This window comes from Mobula hypostoma, chromosome 18 (genome assembly GCF_963921235.1).
Source record: "Mobula hypostoma chromosome 18, sMobHyp1.1, whole genome shotgun sequence".
NCBI lineage: Eukaryota > Metazoa > Chordata > Chondrichthyes > Myliobatiformes > Myliobatidae > Mobula > Mobula hypostoma.
The window spans coordinates 19,662,900-19,677,511 of NC_086114.1; positions in this window are offsets into that span (position 1 = coordinate 19,662,900).

The window sequence follows — 14,612 nt, forward strand, 5'->3', positions numbered from 1 at the left end:
TTTTACACCTTGTTAATGCAAATATCTAATTAGCAAATCATGTGGCCGCAACATTCTTTGGGGCATCATGGTAGAGCTGTGGTTAGCACTGTGCTATTACAGCTTGGGGCATCAGAGTTCAGAGTTCAACTCCAACACCATCTATAAGGATCTTGTACGTCCACCCCGTGAACACATGGGTTTCTTCCAGGTGCTCTAGTTTCCTCCCACATTGCCGGTTAGGTAGTTAATTAGTCATTGTAAATTGCCCTGTGATTAGGCTAGGGTTGAATAGGTGGGTTGCTTTGCACTGGGCCAGAAGGGCCTGTTCTGCATTGTATCTCAAAATGAATAATTAAATAACTCAATGCATAAAAACATGCAGGCATGGTCAGAAGATTCAGTTGTTTTTCATACCAAATATGAGAATGGGGAAGAAATGTGATCAGAGTGACTTTGACCATGGAATGATTGTTGGTGCCAGAAGGGGTGGTTTGAGTATCTCAGAAGCTGCTCATCTCCTAGGGTTTTCACACATAACAGTCTCTAGAGTTTACAGAGAATGGTGAGAAAACCCAAATAAAAACATCCAGCAAGTGGCAGTTCTGTGGGTGGACGTGCCTTGCTAATGAGAGACGTCAAAGGAAAATGGCCAGGCTGGTTCAAGCTGATGGAAAGACAACCGTACCTCAAATAACCACGTGTTACAACAGTTTTGTGCGGAAGAGCATTGCTGAATGCACAACATATCAAACCTTGAAGTGAATAGGCTACAGCAGCAGAAAACCATGAACTTTCACTCAGTGGCCACTTTATTAGGTACAAGAGGTAGTTAACGAAATGGGCACTGAGTGTGAAGTAGCAGCTACAACAAACTGTCCAGTACAGGTAAGCAAATAAAGTGCAAAGGCCACAAAAATGTAGATTGGGAGATCAGGAATTTTATCTTTAATGTATCAGTGATTTGATCAAGTGTCTGATAACAGTGGGGTAGAAACTAGCCCCAAGTTTGGTGATACGTGCCCTCAATCCTTTGTATCTTCTGCCCGATGGAAGGGGGGAGAAGGGAGAATGACCAGAATCGGAGAGGTCCTTAGTTATGTTGGCTGCTTTCCTGAGGCCGCGGGAAATGTAGATGGAGTCAATTTAGAGGAGACTGGTTTTAAGCTGAGGCCGTAGAAGCTGATATAGAGGATGCCACAGCATGAATTTTAGAAGAGCAGGCATTATTCTCCAGTGTTCTGGGGCCAATATTTATCCTTCAATCCCTATATACATATCTGATTATTTGGATATGGTCGTATTGCTGTTTGTGGGAGCTTTCCATGCACACAAAGTAGACGCACAACAGGTTCTGCAGGTGCTGGAAATTCAGAGTTATGTACACAAAAGGTCAACTCTTTATTCCTTTCCATGGATGCTGCCTGACCTTCTGAGTTCTTTCAGCATTCTTTGTTTGTTACTGTGCACACAAAATAGTTGTTTCTTGCCCTGAAATAATAGCTGCAGATGATCTGGAGATCTTCTGAGAAAGGCTACAGAGTTGCAAGTCTGGTTTGCAAAATCTAAATTTAGATGGAGTATTGATAAGTAACATAGCAACAACAGTACTGTATATAGTCATAGGGGATTTCAATATGCAGGTAGATTGGAAAAATCAGGTTGGTGCTGGATCCCAAGAGAGGGAATTTTTACATTTCCTATGAGATAGCTTTTTAGAGCAGCTCATGGTTGAACCCACTGGGGAATCAGTTATTCTGGGTTGGGTGTTGTGCAATGAACCAGAAACGATGAGAGAGCTTAAGGTAAAGGAATTTTTAGTGGTAATTGATCATAATATGATCAAATTCACCCTGCAATTTAAGAAGGAAAAGCCAGCTGTATCAGGATTAAAGTGGAGTAAACAGAATTACAGAGGCACAAGAGAGAAACTGGCCAAAATTGATTGGAAAGGAACACTAGCAGGGATGACGGCAGAGCATCAATGGCTGGAGCTTCTGGAAGCAATTTGGAAGACGCAGGATAGATATACCGCAAAGGAGAAGAAGAATTCTAAAGGCAGGATGACGCAACCGTGGCCAACAAGAGAAGTCAAAGCCAACATAAAAACGAAACAAAAATTAGTGAGAAGCTTTTAAAAAACAACAGAAGGCAACTAAAAGGTCATAAAAAGGAAAAGATAGAATATAAAGGTAAGCTAGCCAAAAATATTAAAGAGAATACTGAAAGTTTCTTCAGACATGTGAGGTATAAAAGAGAGGTGAGAGTAGATACAGGCATCAGAGTATTGGAAAAAAATAATGCTGGAGAGGTAGTAATGGAGGGCAAGGAAATGGCGGATGAACTGAATAAGTATATTGCATTAGTCTTTACTGTGGAAGATGCTAGCAGTATGCAGGAAGTTCGAGAGTGTCAGGGCAGAAGTGAGTTAAGTTGCCATTACTAAGGAGAAGTTGCTTGGGAAACTGAAAAGTCTGAAGGTAGATAAGTCACCTGGACCAGATGGTCCAGACCTCAGGGTTCTGAAAGAGGTGGCAGATAAGATTGTGGAGGCTTTAGTAATGTCCTTTCAAGAATCAATGGATCCTGGCATGGTTCCAGGGGAATGGAAAATTGCAAATGTCATTCCACTCTTCAAGAAAGGAGAGAGGAAGAAGAAAGGAAACTTAAGGCCAGTTAGTCTGACCTTAGTGGTTAGGAAGATGTTAGAGTTGATCGTTAAGAATGTGGTTTCGGGGTACTGGAGGCCAAAGTCTGCATGGTTTCCTAAAGGGAAAATCTAACCTGACAAATATGTTGGAATTCTTTGAAGAAACAGCATGTAGGATAGACAAGCGAGAATCAGTTGATGGTGTATACTTGGATTTTCAGAAGGCCTTTGATAAGATGATACATAACAAGGTAAGAGCCCATGCTATTACAGTAAAGATACTATCATGGATAGAGCATTGGCTGATTGGCAGGAGGCGCGGAGAAGCAATAAAGAGAGCCATTTCTGGTTGGCTGCTGGTGATTAGTATTCCACAACTTCTGCTTTGGGAGCACTTATTTTTATGTTATATGGTAATGATTTGGATGATGGAATTGATGGCTTTGTAGCCAAGTTTGTGGATGATATGAATATAGGTGAAGGGGCAGTTCGTGCTGAGGAAGCAGAGAGGGTACAGAAAGACTTAGACAGATTAGGAAAATGAGCAAAGAAGTGGCAGATTGAATACAGTATCGGATCATGCACTTAGGTAATAGGAACAAAAGTATAGACTATTTTCTAAATGGAGTGAAAATTCAAGAATCTGATGTGCAAAGGGACTTGGAAGTCCTTGTGCAGGATTCCCTAAAGGTTAATTTGCAGGTTGAGTCGGTGGTGAGGAAGGTAAATTAAATATTATCATTTATTTTGAGAGGACTAGAATATAAAAGCATGGTTGTAATGTTGAGGCTTTTTAAGGAACTGGTGAGGCCTCGCTTGGAGTATTGTGAGCAATTTAGGGTTCCTTATCTAAGAAAGTAAGTGAAGGTTCAAAGGATGTCCATGAAAATGATTCCTGGATTGAAAGGCTTATTGTATGAGGAGCATTTGATGGTTCTGGGCTTGTGCTCACTGGAATTCATAGGAAGGGGGGGGGGGGATCTCATTGAAACATATCGAATGTTGAAAGGCCTTGATAGAGTGGATGTGGAGAGGATATTTCCAATAGCAGGGGGGTCTAAGACCCAAGGACACATCCTCATAATAGAGGGAAGTACATGTAGGATGGAGATGGGGAGAAATTAATCCGGCCAGAGTGGTGAATCTGTGGAATTCTTTGCTACAGGCAGCTGTGGAGGCCAAGTCATTGGGTATATTTAAGACCAAGGTTGATAGATTCTTGATTAGTCAGGGCATGAAGAGATAGAGGGAGAAGGCAGGAGACTGGGGCTGAGAGGGAAATGGATCAGCCATGACAAAGTAGTGGAGCAGACTCGATGGGCCAAATGGCCTCTTCCTGCTTCTGTATCTTATGTTCATACGGTCTTGTGTACGATAACTGCAGATGGTGCTGCTGGGCTTCTTCAAAATTTGGGCATGTGTTTCCAGTTTGTGATAGGTTGTGATATTTGTGATACAGAAATAAATAGGTTGGTAAGGAAAGCATAGAGCACACTTGCTTTCACTGGTTGGAGTACTGAGTACAAAAGTGGGTAGCTGCATAAAAGTTTGGTTAGGCCACACTTGGAGTATTGTATACCGTTCTGTTCACCCCGTTACAGGAAGGATGTGGAGGTTTTGGAGAGGGTGCAGAAAAGGTTCACCAGAATGATTATCTTAGATTTATGTATTAGGTTAGATTAGATTAGATTACGGGTACATTGGAACAGGTAGTGCTTTGTTTGTGTTAACAATCAACACAATCTGAGGATGTGCTGAGAGAAGCCTGCAAGTGTCAATACATATTCTGGTGCAAAGTTACAGCAGACAATTAACCCAACATCCAACACATCCATGAGAAGTGGGAGGAAAAGAGAGCATTTGGGGGTAACCACAAAGTTTGGGAGAAGGTGCCAACTCTACACAGACAGGTAGAATCCAGGCTGATGACACTAACTGCTGTACCACCATACTTAGAAGAAGGTTAGGAGTCAACTACACTGCAAGTCTCCCCTCTCCATGACACCGATGTTGTCCAAGGGAAGGGCATTAGGACCCATGCAGCTTGGCACCCAGTGTCGTCGCAGAGCAATGTGTGATTAAGTGCCTTGGTCAAGGACACAACACGTTGCCTCGGCTGGGGCTCGAACTCACGATCTTCAGGTTGCTAGTCCAATGCCTTAACCACTTGGCCACGTGCCCACACTCTATATATATATGTTTGCTATTTATATATTTATAATAAAATTTGCTATTCTAAAAGATTCTTTCATTTTCTTAAGAAAGCTTACGGTTGAACCTTGACAAGCTCAGCTTTACTGAAATGCATCAGTGACCCAAATGGGTTTTTGCTACACTCAATTTGTTTCCTCGTTCCTGCTATTTCATTTCCACGTTTTGCTTACGTAAATTTTAATTTCCCAGCTCCTTTAGAGGGATTTGATCTCATGACTCTGGATGAATGGTCCTAAAATCTGATTACTTGTGGAGTAACTTAACTCTTACACAACTGCAAACCCATCTCTGTTGACCCTAGAGAAGGTTGTGGTCCAGAACTGCCAAGGTCCTTCTGCAGACTCAAAAGGGAAACACTGATTGTTATGTTCCCATATTTCCACTGCTTTGTTCATCTTGCTGGTAGACATTGTAGATTTGGAAGGTGGGGTTAGAATAACCTGGGTGACTAACTACAAAGCGTTGTGTGGCCGGTGCATTGGTTGTGGGAATGAATGCTTAAGGTGGTGGATGTGTTGTTCCAGCTGGTGGTGAACTTTTTGGGTATTGTTAGAGCTGTCCTAATCCAGGCAAATGACTAAAATGGCATCACGCTCTTGGTAGGTGGCTAAAAGACATTGAGGAGTCAGGAGGTGTAACACTTGCCGCTGTATATTCAGCTCCTGCCCTGCTCATGGTTGTAAGTAACTGGTTTATTCAAGTTACCTATCAATGGTGACTTCAGATTGTTGATGGTGGAGAGCTGGAGATGATGATGCCGTTCTGTATCTTGTTGAGCAGTCAGTCTCTCTCTCTTGTTGGATTTGGTCATATGTTGGACTGTAATGGCTGATATTTATTGAGATAGGCCCTTCTGGCTCTTTAAGCCATGTCGCCCAGTAACCTCTGATTTCACCATAGCCTGATCATGGAAAATTTAAAATGACTGATTAACTTACCAACCGCTACATCTGTGGGCAAAATCGGAGCACCCGGAGGAAACCCACACGGTCATGGGGAGAACTTACAGGCAGCGGCGGGAATTGAACCTGGGTCGCTGGTACTGGAAAGTGTTGTGCCACCCCGTAACATACAAGGAATGTATATTCGTTCATATTACATGCAAGCATTTTCTGAGGAATTTTGAATTAATCAGACTCGGGTGTATTATCACTGGCATATGTCATGAAATCTGTTGGTTTGCAGCAGCAGTACAAAGCAATAGATAACATGTTAGGAAGTTAAATAAGTAGAGCAGGAGTCAAATAACAGTGTTCATGAGTTATGGATTGTTTAGAAATCTGATGGTGGAAGGGAAGAAGCTATTCTTAAAGCATTGAGTTTGGGCCTTCAGGTTTCTGGTAGTGGGATTTGAACTCATCACTCAGGACAAATAGTCCTGAAGTCTGATTCCTAATCCACTAACCTAACTCTTACAAAACTGCAAATCTATCTGTTCACCCTAGAGAAGATGGTTGTAATGAGAAGACGGCATATCCTGGATAGTGAGGGACTTTAATGGTGGATGTCACCTCCGTGAATCATTGCCTTCTGAAGATGTCCTTGATGGTTTGCTTTCCTTCTCAACCCCACTCTCCTGCTTTCACCTCATAACTTTTGATGCCCTGACTAATCAAGAACCTATCAGCCTTTGCTTTAAGTGTACCCAATGACTTGCCCTCCACAGCCATCTGTGGCAATGAATTCCACAGATTCACCACCCTCTAGATAAAGAAATCCCTCCTCATCTCTGTTCTAAAGGCTCATCTTACTATTCTGAGGCTGTGCACTCTGGTCCTAGACTCTCCCACTTTTGGAAACATCCTTTCCACATCCACTCTTCTTAGACTTTTCAATATTCAGCAGGTTTCAATGAGATCCCGCCCCCCCCATTCTTTTAAACTCCAATGAGGACAGGCCCAGCGCCATCAAACACGCTCATATGTTAACCCTTTCATTTCCAGGATCATTTTCGTGAACCCCTTCTCGACCCACTCCAATGCCAGCACATCTTTTTTTTTAAAAAATGGAGGACCAAACTGCTCACAATACTCCAAGAATGCCTTGATTACAAGCACACCACTCTTGCTTTGCCTCTACAATTCGTCTTTCCCACCTGTGTTTGTCTGCAGGCAAATGGTCCCACAAGATCCAAAGTAAGCAGGGTCTTGATCCAAAATGTCCATCTCCCCTTCGCCTATACAAATACTATTTGACCTGATAAGTTCTTCCAACAGTTTAGTTTCACTCTAAATTGGGACTGGAGGACTGTGACCAGTGGTGTGCCTCAGGGGTCATAGTTATTTGGATGAGAATATATGAGGCATTGTTAGTAATCTTGCAGATGAATCTAAAGTATCAGTATCAGAATTAGAATCAGGTTTAAAATGCCATGAAGTTTGTGGCCTTGCAGCAGCAGTACTTTGCATTACAATAGACAATAGATGCAGTAGGCCACTCGGCCCTTCGAGCCAGCATCGCCATTCACTGTGATCATGGCTGATCATCCACTATCAGTATCCAGTTCCTGCCTTATCCCCATAACCTTTGATTCCGCTATCTTTAAGAGCTCTATCCATCTCTTTCTTGAAAGCATCCAGAGACTTGGCCTTCACAGCCTTCTGGGGCAGAGCATTCCATATATCCACCACTCTCTGGGTGAAAAAGTTTTTCCTCAACTCCATTCTAAATGGCCTACCCATTCTTAAACTGTGGCCTCTGGTTCTGGACTCACCCATCAGCGGGAACATGCTTCCTGCCTCCAGCATGTCCAATCCCTTAATAATCTTATATGTTTCAATCAGATCCCCTCTCATCCTCCTAAATTCCAGTGTATACAAGCCCAGTCGCTCCAATCTTTCAACATATGACAGTCCCGCCATCCTGGGAATTAACCTCGTGAACCTACACTGCACTCCCTCAATAGCAAGAATGTCCTTCCTCAAATTTGGAGACCAAAACTTCACACATAATAAAAAACTATAAATGGCAATAAAAAGTATACATAGAAAAAATTAAATAAGTCATGCTAAAGAGAAGGAAAAAATCCTGAGGTAGTATTCATGAGTTCATCGTCCACTCAGAAATCAGATGCCAGAGGGGAAGAAGCTGTTCTTTCTTTCTTTTTAAATCTTTTTATTGAATAAATATACAAAAAGGTAAGGCATATAGGCACTAATACACTGTTAGAATATAATAAAATTACAGGAAATATTAATACAGAAAAAAAGGTGATACAAACAATGTAATTTAAACATAACATACTAAGGTAACATAATAATATACTAATTTTTATATATATATCAATAGAGAAAAGGAAACCCACCCCCCAAAAAAAACCCACCGTGCAACTAAACGAAAAGCAAAGCAAAGCAATGGGCTAACTTGGAACCAAACAGAGTTAAAGAACTTAAAATCACGTCCTCAAACCCGACCTCCATTAAAAACAGTAAAAAAAAACAAGAAGGGTATATAAATATGGAGCAAAAAAGAGAAGAAAAAAAATTACATTAAATGAAAATATTGAATAAAAGATCTCCAGGTCTGTTCAAACTTAAGTGAGGAATCATAAAGATTGCTTCTAATTTTCTCCAAATTCAAGCATAATATCGTCTGAGAAAACCAAAAAAAGGTGGTTGGAGCGTTAAGCTCTTTCCAATGTTGTAAGATACATCTTTTTGCCATTAAATTAAGAAATGCAATCATTCTACGGGCTGAAGGAGAAAGATTACTGGAAATTTTAGGTAGTCCAAAGATAGCAGTAATAGGGTGAGGAGAGATATCTATATTCAATACCTTTGAGATAATATTAAAAATGTCTCTCCAAAAAGTTTCCAGAGTAGGACAAGACCAAAATATATGAGTTAAAGAGGCTATCTGCCCTGGACATCTATCACAAAAAGGATTAATATGAGAATAAAAGCGAGCTAATTTATTTTTGGACATATGTGCTCTATGAACAACTTTAAATTGAATTAGGGAATGTTTAGCACAGATAGAGGAAGTATTGACTAATTGTAAAATCTGCCCCCAGTCATCCACGAAAATGATAGACCCCAATTCCTGTTCCCAATCTACCCTAATCTTATCAAATGGAGCTTTCCTAAGTTTCATAATAATATTATAAATCATAGCCGATGCACCTTTCTGACATGGATTAAGGTTAATTGTAGTATCTAAAATGTATGTAGGAGGAAGCAATGGAAAAGAAGAAAGTATAGTACTTAGGAAATTTCTAACTTGTAGATATCTAAAAAAAATGTATTCTTGATAAATTATATTTATTAGATAATTGTTCAAAAGACATAAGGGAACCATCTAAAAATAAATCCAAAAACCGTGAAATACCCTTAGTCTTCCAAATTTGAAAAGCACGATTCGTAAAAGAGGGAGGAAAAAATATGTTACCTAAAATAGGAATCGCTAGCCCAAATTGGTTAAGATCAAAAAATTTTCTGAATTGGAACCAAATACATAAGGTATATTTAACTATCGGGTTAGATACCTGTTTAAGGCATTTCAAATCAAAAGGAAGAGAGGAACCTAAAATAGAGCCAAGTGTATAGCCCTGAACAGATTGTAATTCCAATGCTACCCATTTAGGAATGGATAGTATATCCTGGTCAAGTAACCAAAATTTCATATGTCGAATATTGATTGCCCAATAATAGAATCTGAAGTTACGTAATGCTAAACCTCCATCTCTCTTAGCTTTCTGTAAATGTATTTTACCCAGTCTCGGGTTTTTATTTTGCCAAATAAATGAAGAAATTTTTGAGTCAACTTTATCAAAAAAAGATTTTGGAACAAAAATCGGTAATGCCTGAAATATATATAGAAATTTTGGCAGAAAAAAACATCTTAACTGCATTAATACGACCAATCAAAGTTAAATATAAAGGAAACCATTTAGATGAAAGTTGAATAATATGGTCAATTAAGGGTAAAAAGTTAATCTTAAATAAATCTTTGTGTTTACAAGTAATTTTAATCCCAAGATATGAAAAATAATTATTAATCAATTTAAACGGAAAGTTATGATATAAGGGAAGTTGTTTATTAATCGGGAAAAGTTCACTCTTACTAAGATTTAATTTATAACCTGAAAAGAGACTAAATTGTGCTAATAACTCTAAAACAGCAGGGATGGATTTTTGAGGATTAGAAATATATAAAAGTAAGTCATCAGCATAGAGTGATATTTTCTGGGACTTTAAGCCCCGAGTTATCCCAGTAATATTTTGAGATTCTCGAATGGCAATTGCAACACGTTCTAATGCAATATCAAATAATAAAGGACTAAAAGGACAACTTTGTCGAGTACCTCGAAAAAGAGGGAAAAAAAGGTGAGCTTAGAGAGTTAATATGGACCGAGGCCACAGGAGAATGATATAACAGTTTGATCCAGGATATAAATTTCGAGCTAAAATTAAACATTTCAAGCACCTTAAATAAGTAAGGCCATTCTACTAGAAGAAGCTGTTCTTAAAACACTTGAGTGTGTCGTCAGTTCCCGTATATCCTTCTTGATTGTAGCAATCAGAAACATAGAAACATAGCATAATACAGGCCCTTTGGCCCACAAAGCTGTGCCGAACATATCCTTACCATCGAACTACCTAGGCTTCCCCATAGCCCTCTATTTTTCTAAGCTCCATGTATCCGTCCAGGGGTCTCTTAAAAGACCATATCATTTCCGCCTCCACCACCGCTGCCGGCAGCCCATTCCACACACTCACCACTCTCTGCGTATAAAGCTTACCCCTGACATCTCTTTTGTATCTAATTCCAAGCACCTTAAAACGATGCCCTCTCGTGCTAGCCATTTCAGCCCTGGGGAAAAAGCCTCTGACTATCCACATGATGATGGCATGTCCCGGGTGATGGGGGTCCTTAATGATGGGTGCTGCATTTCTGAGGCATCGCCTTCTGAATTGCCCTTGATGCTGGGGACTCTAGTTTCCGTGGGTGAGTTTACAACTTTCTGCAGCTTTTTCCAATCCTGTGCAGTGGCCCCTCCATACCAGACAGTGATGCAACTGATTAGAATGGTCTCCGTGGTGTATCTGTAGAAATTTGCGAGTGTCTTCAGTGACATACCAAGTCTCCTCAATCTCCTAACAAAATTTTAGCTGCTGTCGTGTCTTCATTGTATTTGCATCAATACGTTGGGTCCAGGGTAGATACTCACAGATGTTGACACTCAGAGAATTGATACTGCTCACTCTTTCCACTGCTGATCCCTTGATGAGGACTGGAGTGTATTTCCTTGACTTTCCCCTTCCTGAAGTCCACAATCAATTCTTTGGTCATGCTGAGTACAAGTTTGTTACTGCAACACCACTCAACCAGCTAATTTGCCTCGTCCCTGTACACCCCCTTATCACCATCTCAACTTCTGTTGTCACTCCTGTATGCCTCCTCATCACCATCTGGAAGTTCTGTCATCAGCATATTTATAGACAGCATTTGAACTGTGCCTAGCCACACCAACATGGGTGTAGAGAGAGTAGAGCAGTAATCTAACTAAGCACACATCCTTGAGGTGCGTTGATTGTTGGCAAGGAGGAGATGTTATTTCCGATCTGCGCAGACTGTGGTCTCCCGGTGACATAGTCAAGGATCCATTTGCACAGGGATGTACAGAGGCCCAGGTTTTGAAGCCAGTTGATTAGAACTGAGGGTATGATTGTGTTGAATGCTGACCTGTAGTCAGTAAGCAGCAAACTGACATAAGTATTACTAATTGTCCAGGTGATTCAAGGCCAAGTGGAGTACCAGTAAAATTACAGACATTGTGGGCCTATGTGGCATTAGCCAAATTGCAGCAGGCCCATTCCAGGCGGGAGTTGATTCTAGCCATGACCAACCTCTCAAAGCACTTCATCACGGTAGATGTAAGTGCCACTGAGCAATAGTCATTGAGGCAGCTCACTCCGCTCTTCTTGGGCACTGGCACGATTGTTGCCCTTTTGAAGCAGGTGGGAACGTCCAACTCCAGCAGTGAGAGACCGAAGATGTCCATGAACATTTCAAGGGCATATCACAGGCAGTGAAAAAGATAATTAGAAGGGATATGGGTCAAGTGTAGACAAATGGAACTAGCTTAGATGGCATCTTGGTTGGCAAGTGTGGTAAGCTAGCCAGTATTCGAGTGAGACTTAAAGTGGATTTCTGCAGGCCCATGCTCCCAACAATTCTACTCACTAATGTCCGATCGCTAGAAAATGTAGTGGATTACCTGCATCTGCATTTGAAGCAGTGTGAGATGAGGGACTGCTTTACACTGATCCTGATAGAAATGTGAGTCCACCATCCAGAAGGTCAGGTCAGGTCTGGTCTATTGCCGAGTTGGGCCGAAAGGGCTTGTTTCTATGCTCAGTGACTCTATAGCACCTACGAGGGACTTCCCCAAAGCCCTCTGTCCACGCCCCTGCTGAGAGATCGGTGATTCACTGGATCCTGGGAAGCTGTTTGGTGAAATCCTCCGGCCATCTGCCTGCTTTAATGCTGATCCCAAGCAGTGGGGAGTTTATTGTGTGGGTTGTTTCAGTGAACGGCTGCTACAGTAGTCGTCTCCCCTCCACCCCAGCTCGTCAGAGACTGGACAGTTCTCTCTGGAGCCTTATGGTCCCTGCCGTTAATTTGCTTTTCTAAGCAGGTTAGCCCGAGCTCAGTGGTTGTATCCTGGAATGACTGCCTTTTGTCTGTATGTTTTCTCCAGCTGGTGAATTAACTGTGCATTTCATTACCAGGTGGGCAGGCTTGAACATAATTGAAATCAGGAGAGCGCTGGGGAGGGGAGGGTGGTTGGTTGGTTGGTGGGAGAGGGAAATCACGTGTGGTGGAGCCGTGTTCTGAGATCCCCTGCAGACTACCCGTAATCCACGCTGCCAGTCGAGAGGCTGGCTGCAGCGAGGGAGCTCCAGGCAGACGTGACACAGAGGAGGGGGACTTCTCTCTCTGCCGTGGAGTTGGGATGAGGAGTGGGTGGGGATCTGAAGCAGCCTGGGATCACCCAGTGTCAGAGTACAGCTGCAGGAAGCTGTTCAAAGGATGCCCGAGCATCTGAATGGATATAGAGAGAGTCTGTGTACGTTACTGCTCCGGCTTGTTTCCTTCTTAGTCAAGAAAGCTGCTATTGTTCCTGTCGAGCAGGTATTGTGTCAGCCTCATTCTATTGTGATTAGAAAATAAGCATCTTTTCACTTCTGTATTCTATGCATCAGACCTACCGCTTTGATTGAATTTACTTCCTGGACCGATTGAATGATTAATTGTATTGTGGGACAAGGGGTTTGGGTGGGACTGAGTTCAAAGAAATGAAAGTTTAGAGGAATGAAAGAGGCTCGCTGAAACAGAAGAGGGATCGACAAGGAAGATGATCCCTCAGCCCAGAACCAAGAGATATGGTCATTTATTTTCAACTGAGAAGGGGGCGAGATTTCTTTACTTAAAGGGTCATAAATCTTGAGACTTCTGCACCCCAGAGAACTCATTAGATGCCTATTCAAGCTGAAATCAATAATTTTTTTGGATACCAAAGCAACTAATGGATATGGAGATCAGGCAAGAACCATTTTTTATAAACCCTGTATTCTAGAAGGGATGTTTTGGAATCATACAGCTGGGGCTCTGTGCTTGGTGATTTCAGTCGCGGTAAGTAACGCCTGCTTTAAAAACAAGGAAGTGGGTTTTTCACAGGAGATATTTCTGTTCAGAAGTGGGAATAAATTTAGTTTCTCATGGAGTGTGTACTGAGTCAAAAAGTGGGTTATGGGTGCGTGGGCATCTCCAGAGGCATTCTGGGTAGATGTGCCTCAGTGGAGAAAGGTTGAGTTCATGCTGAGAGCAGAGCACGTTACCCAGTCTGACATACCAAGGGCAGTACTGAGTCAGTGGTGTACAGTTGGCAGTGCCTGTTGCCAATGGCATAGTGAAGTGCCTGTCTGTTGTGTCAGTTAGCTGTTATGGCATTCTTCCCAGCAAAAGCTTTTTTAATACCTTGCTTAAATTCCTCTCAGCCAGCACCACGAAATAACTTTGCAAAACATCCGGATTCTTTCCTATCTTACTGTGTCCTGTCTGGCTCCTGTGATGCACCAAGTACCAAGTCATAATATAGAAAAAAACAGTTTCTGCACTACAAGCAAAATGCTGGAGGAACTCAGCAGATCAGGCAGCTTCTATGGAGAGGAATAAACAGTCGATGTTTCAGGCTGAGACCCTTAATGAAGCACTGATGTTAAAAAAAAATAGTTATGGTCTTCTCATACTCAAACGGGAGATAACAAGATTCCATTGATAACAATTAACCAATAAAATAGCCAGATTCAAATGGCATGATACTTGCTACTGAAAACTAAGAAGTTTCTAGAAAAATACAGAAGCAACTGTACCATGATTGCTAGAAAATCCACTGAACAATTGCAGGTAAATAGGTGATTTACCTGCAACTGTTCAGGTAAATCACCTGAAGCGACCATAGGAAAGCTAAACTACAAGAAAAACTCCTACACTACATCGCAATCTAACATCTACAATTCTACATCTTCTATCCTGGCGCATTTATTTATACATTTGTGAGTGTTATCTCTAACTAGACCAGCATTTGTTTTACATTTCTAATTGCAGAGGTGATGCTGGTGGTGGTAGTTTGCTTCCTTCCTGGTTCATTGCCGTCCGTGCGGTGAGGGAGTCATAGTTACGCTATCAAGAGTACTGAACCTACGGTTGTGACCAAATTATGTGCACATCAGGATATTTCGAGGCCTAGAGTGGAATGCAGAGG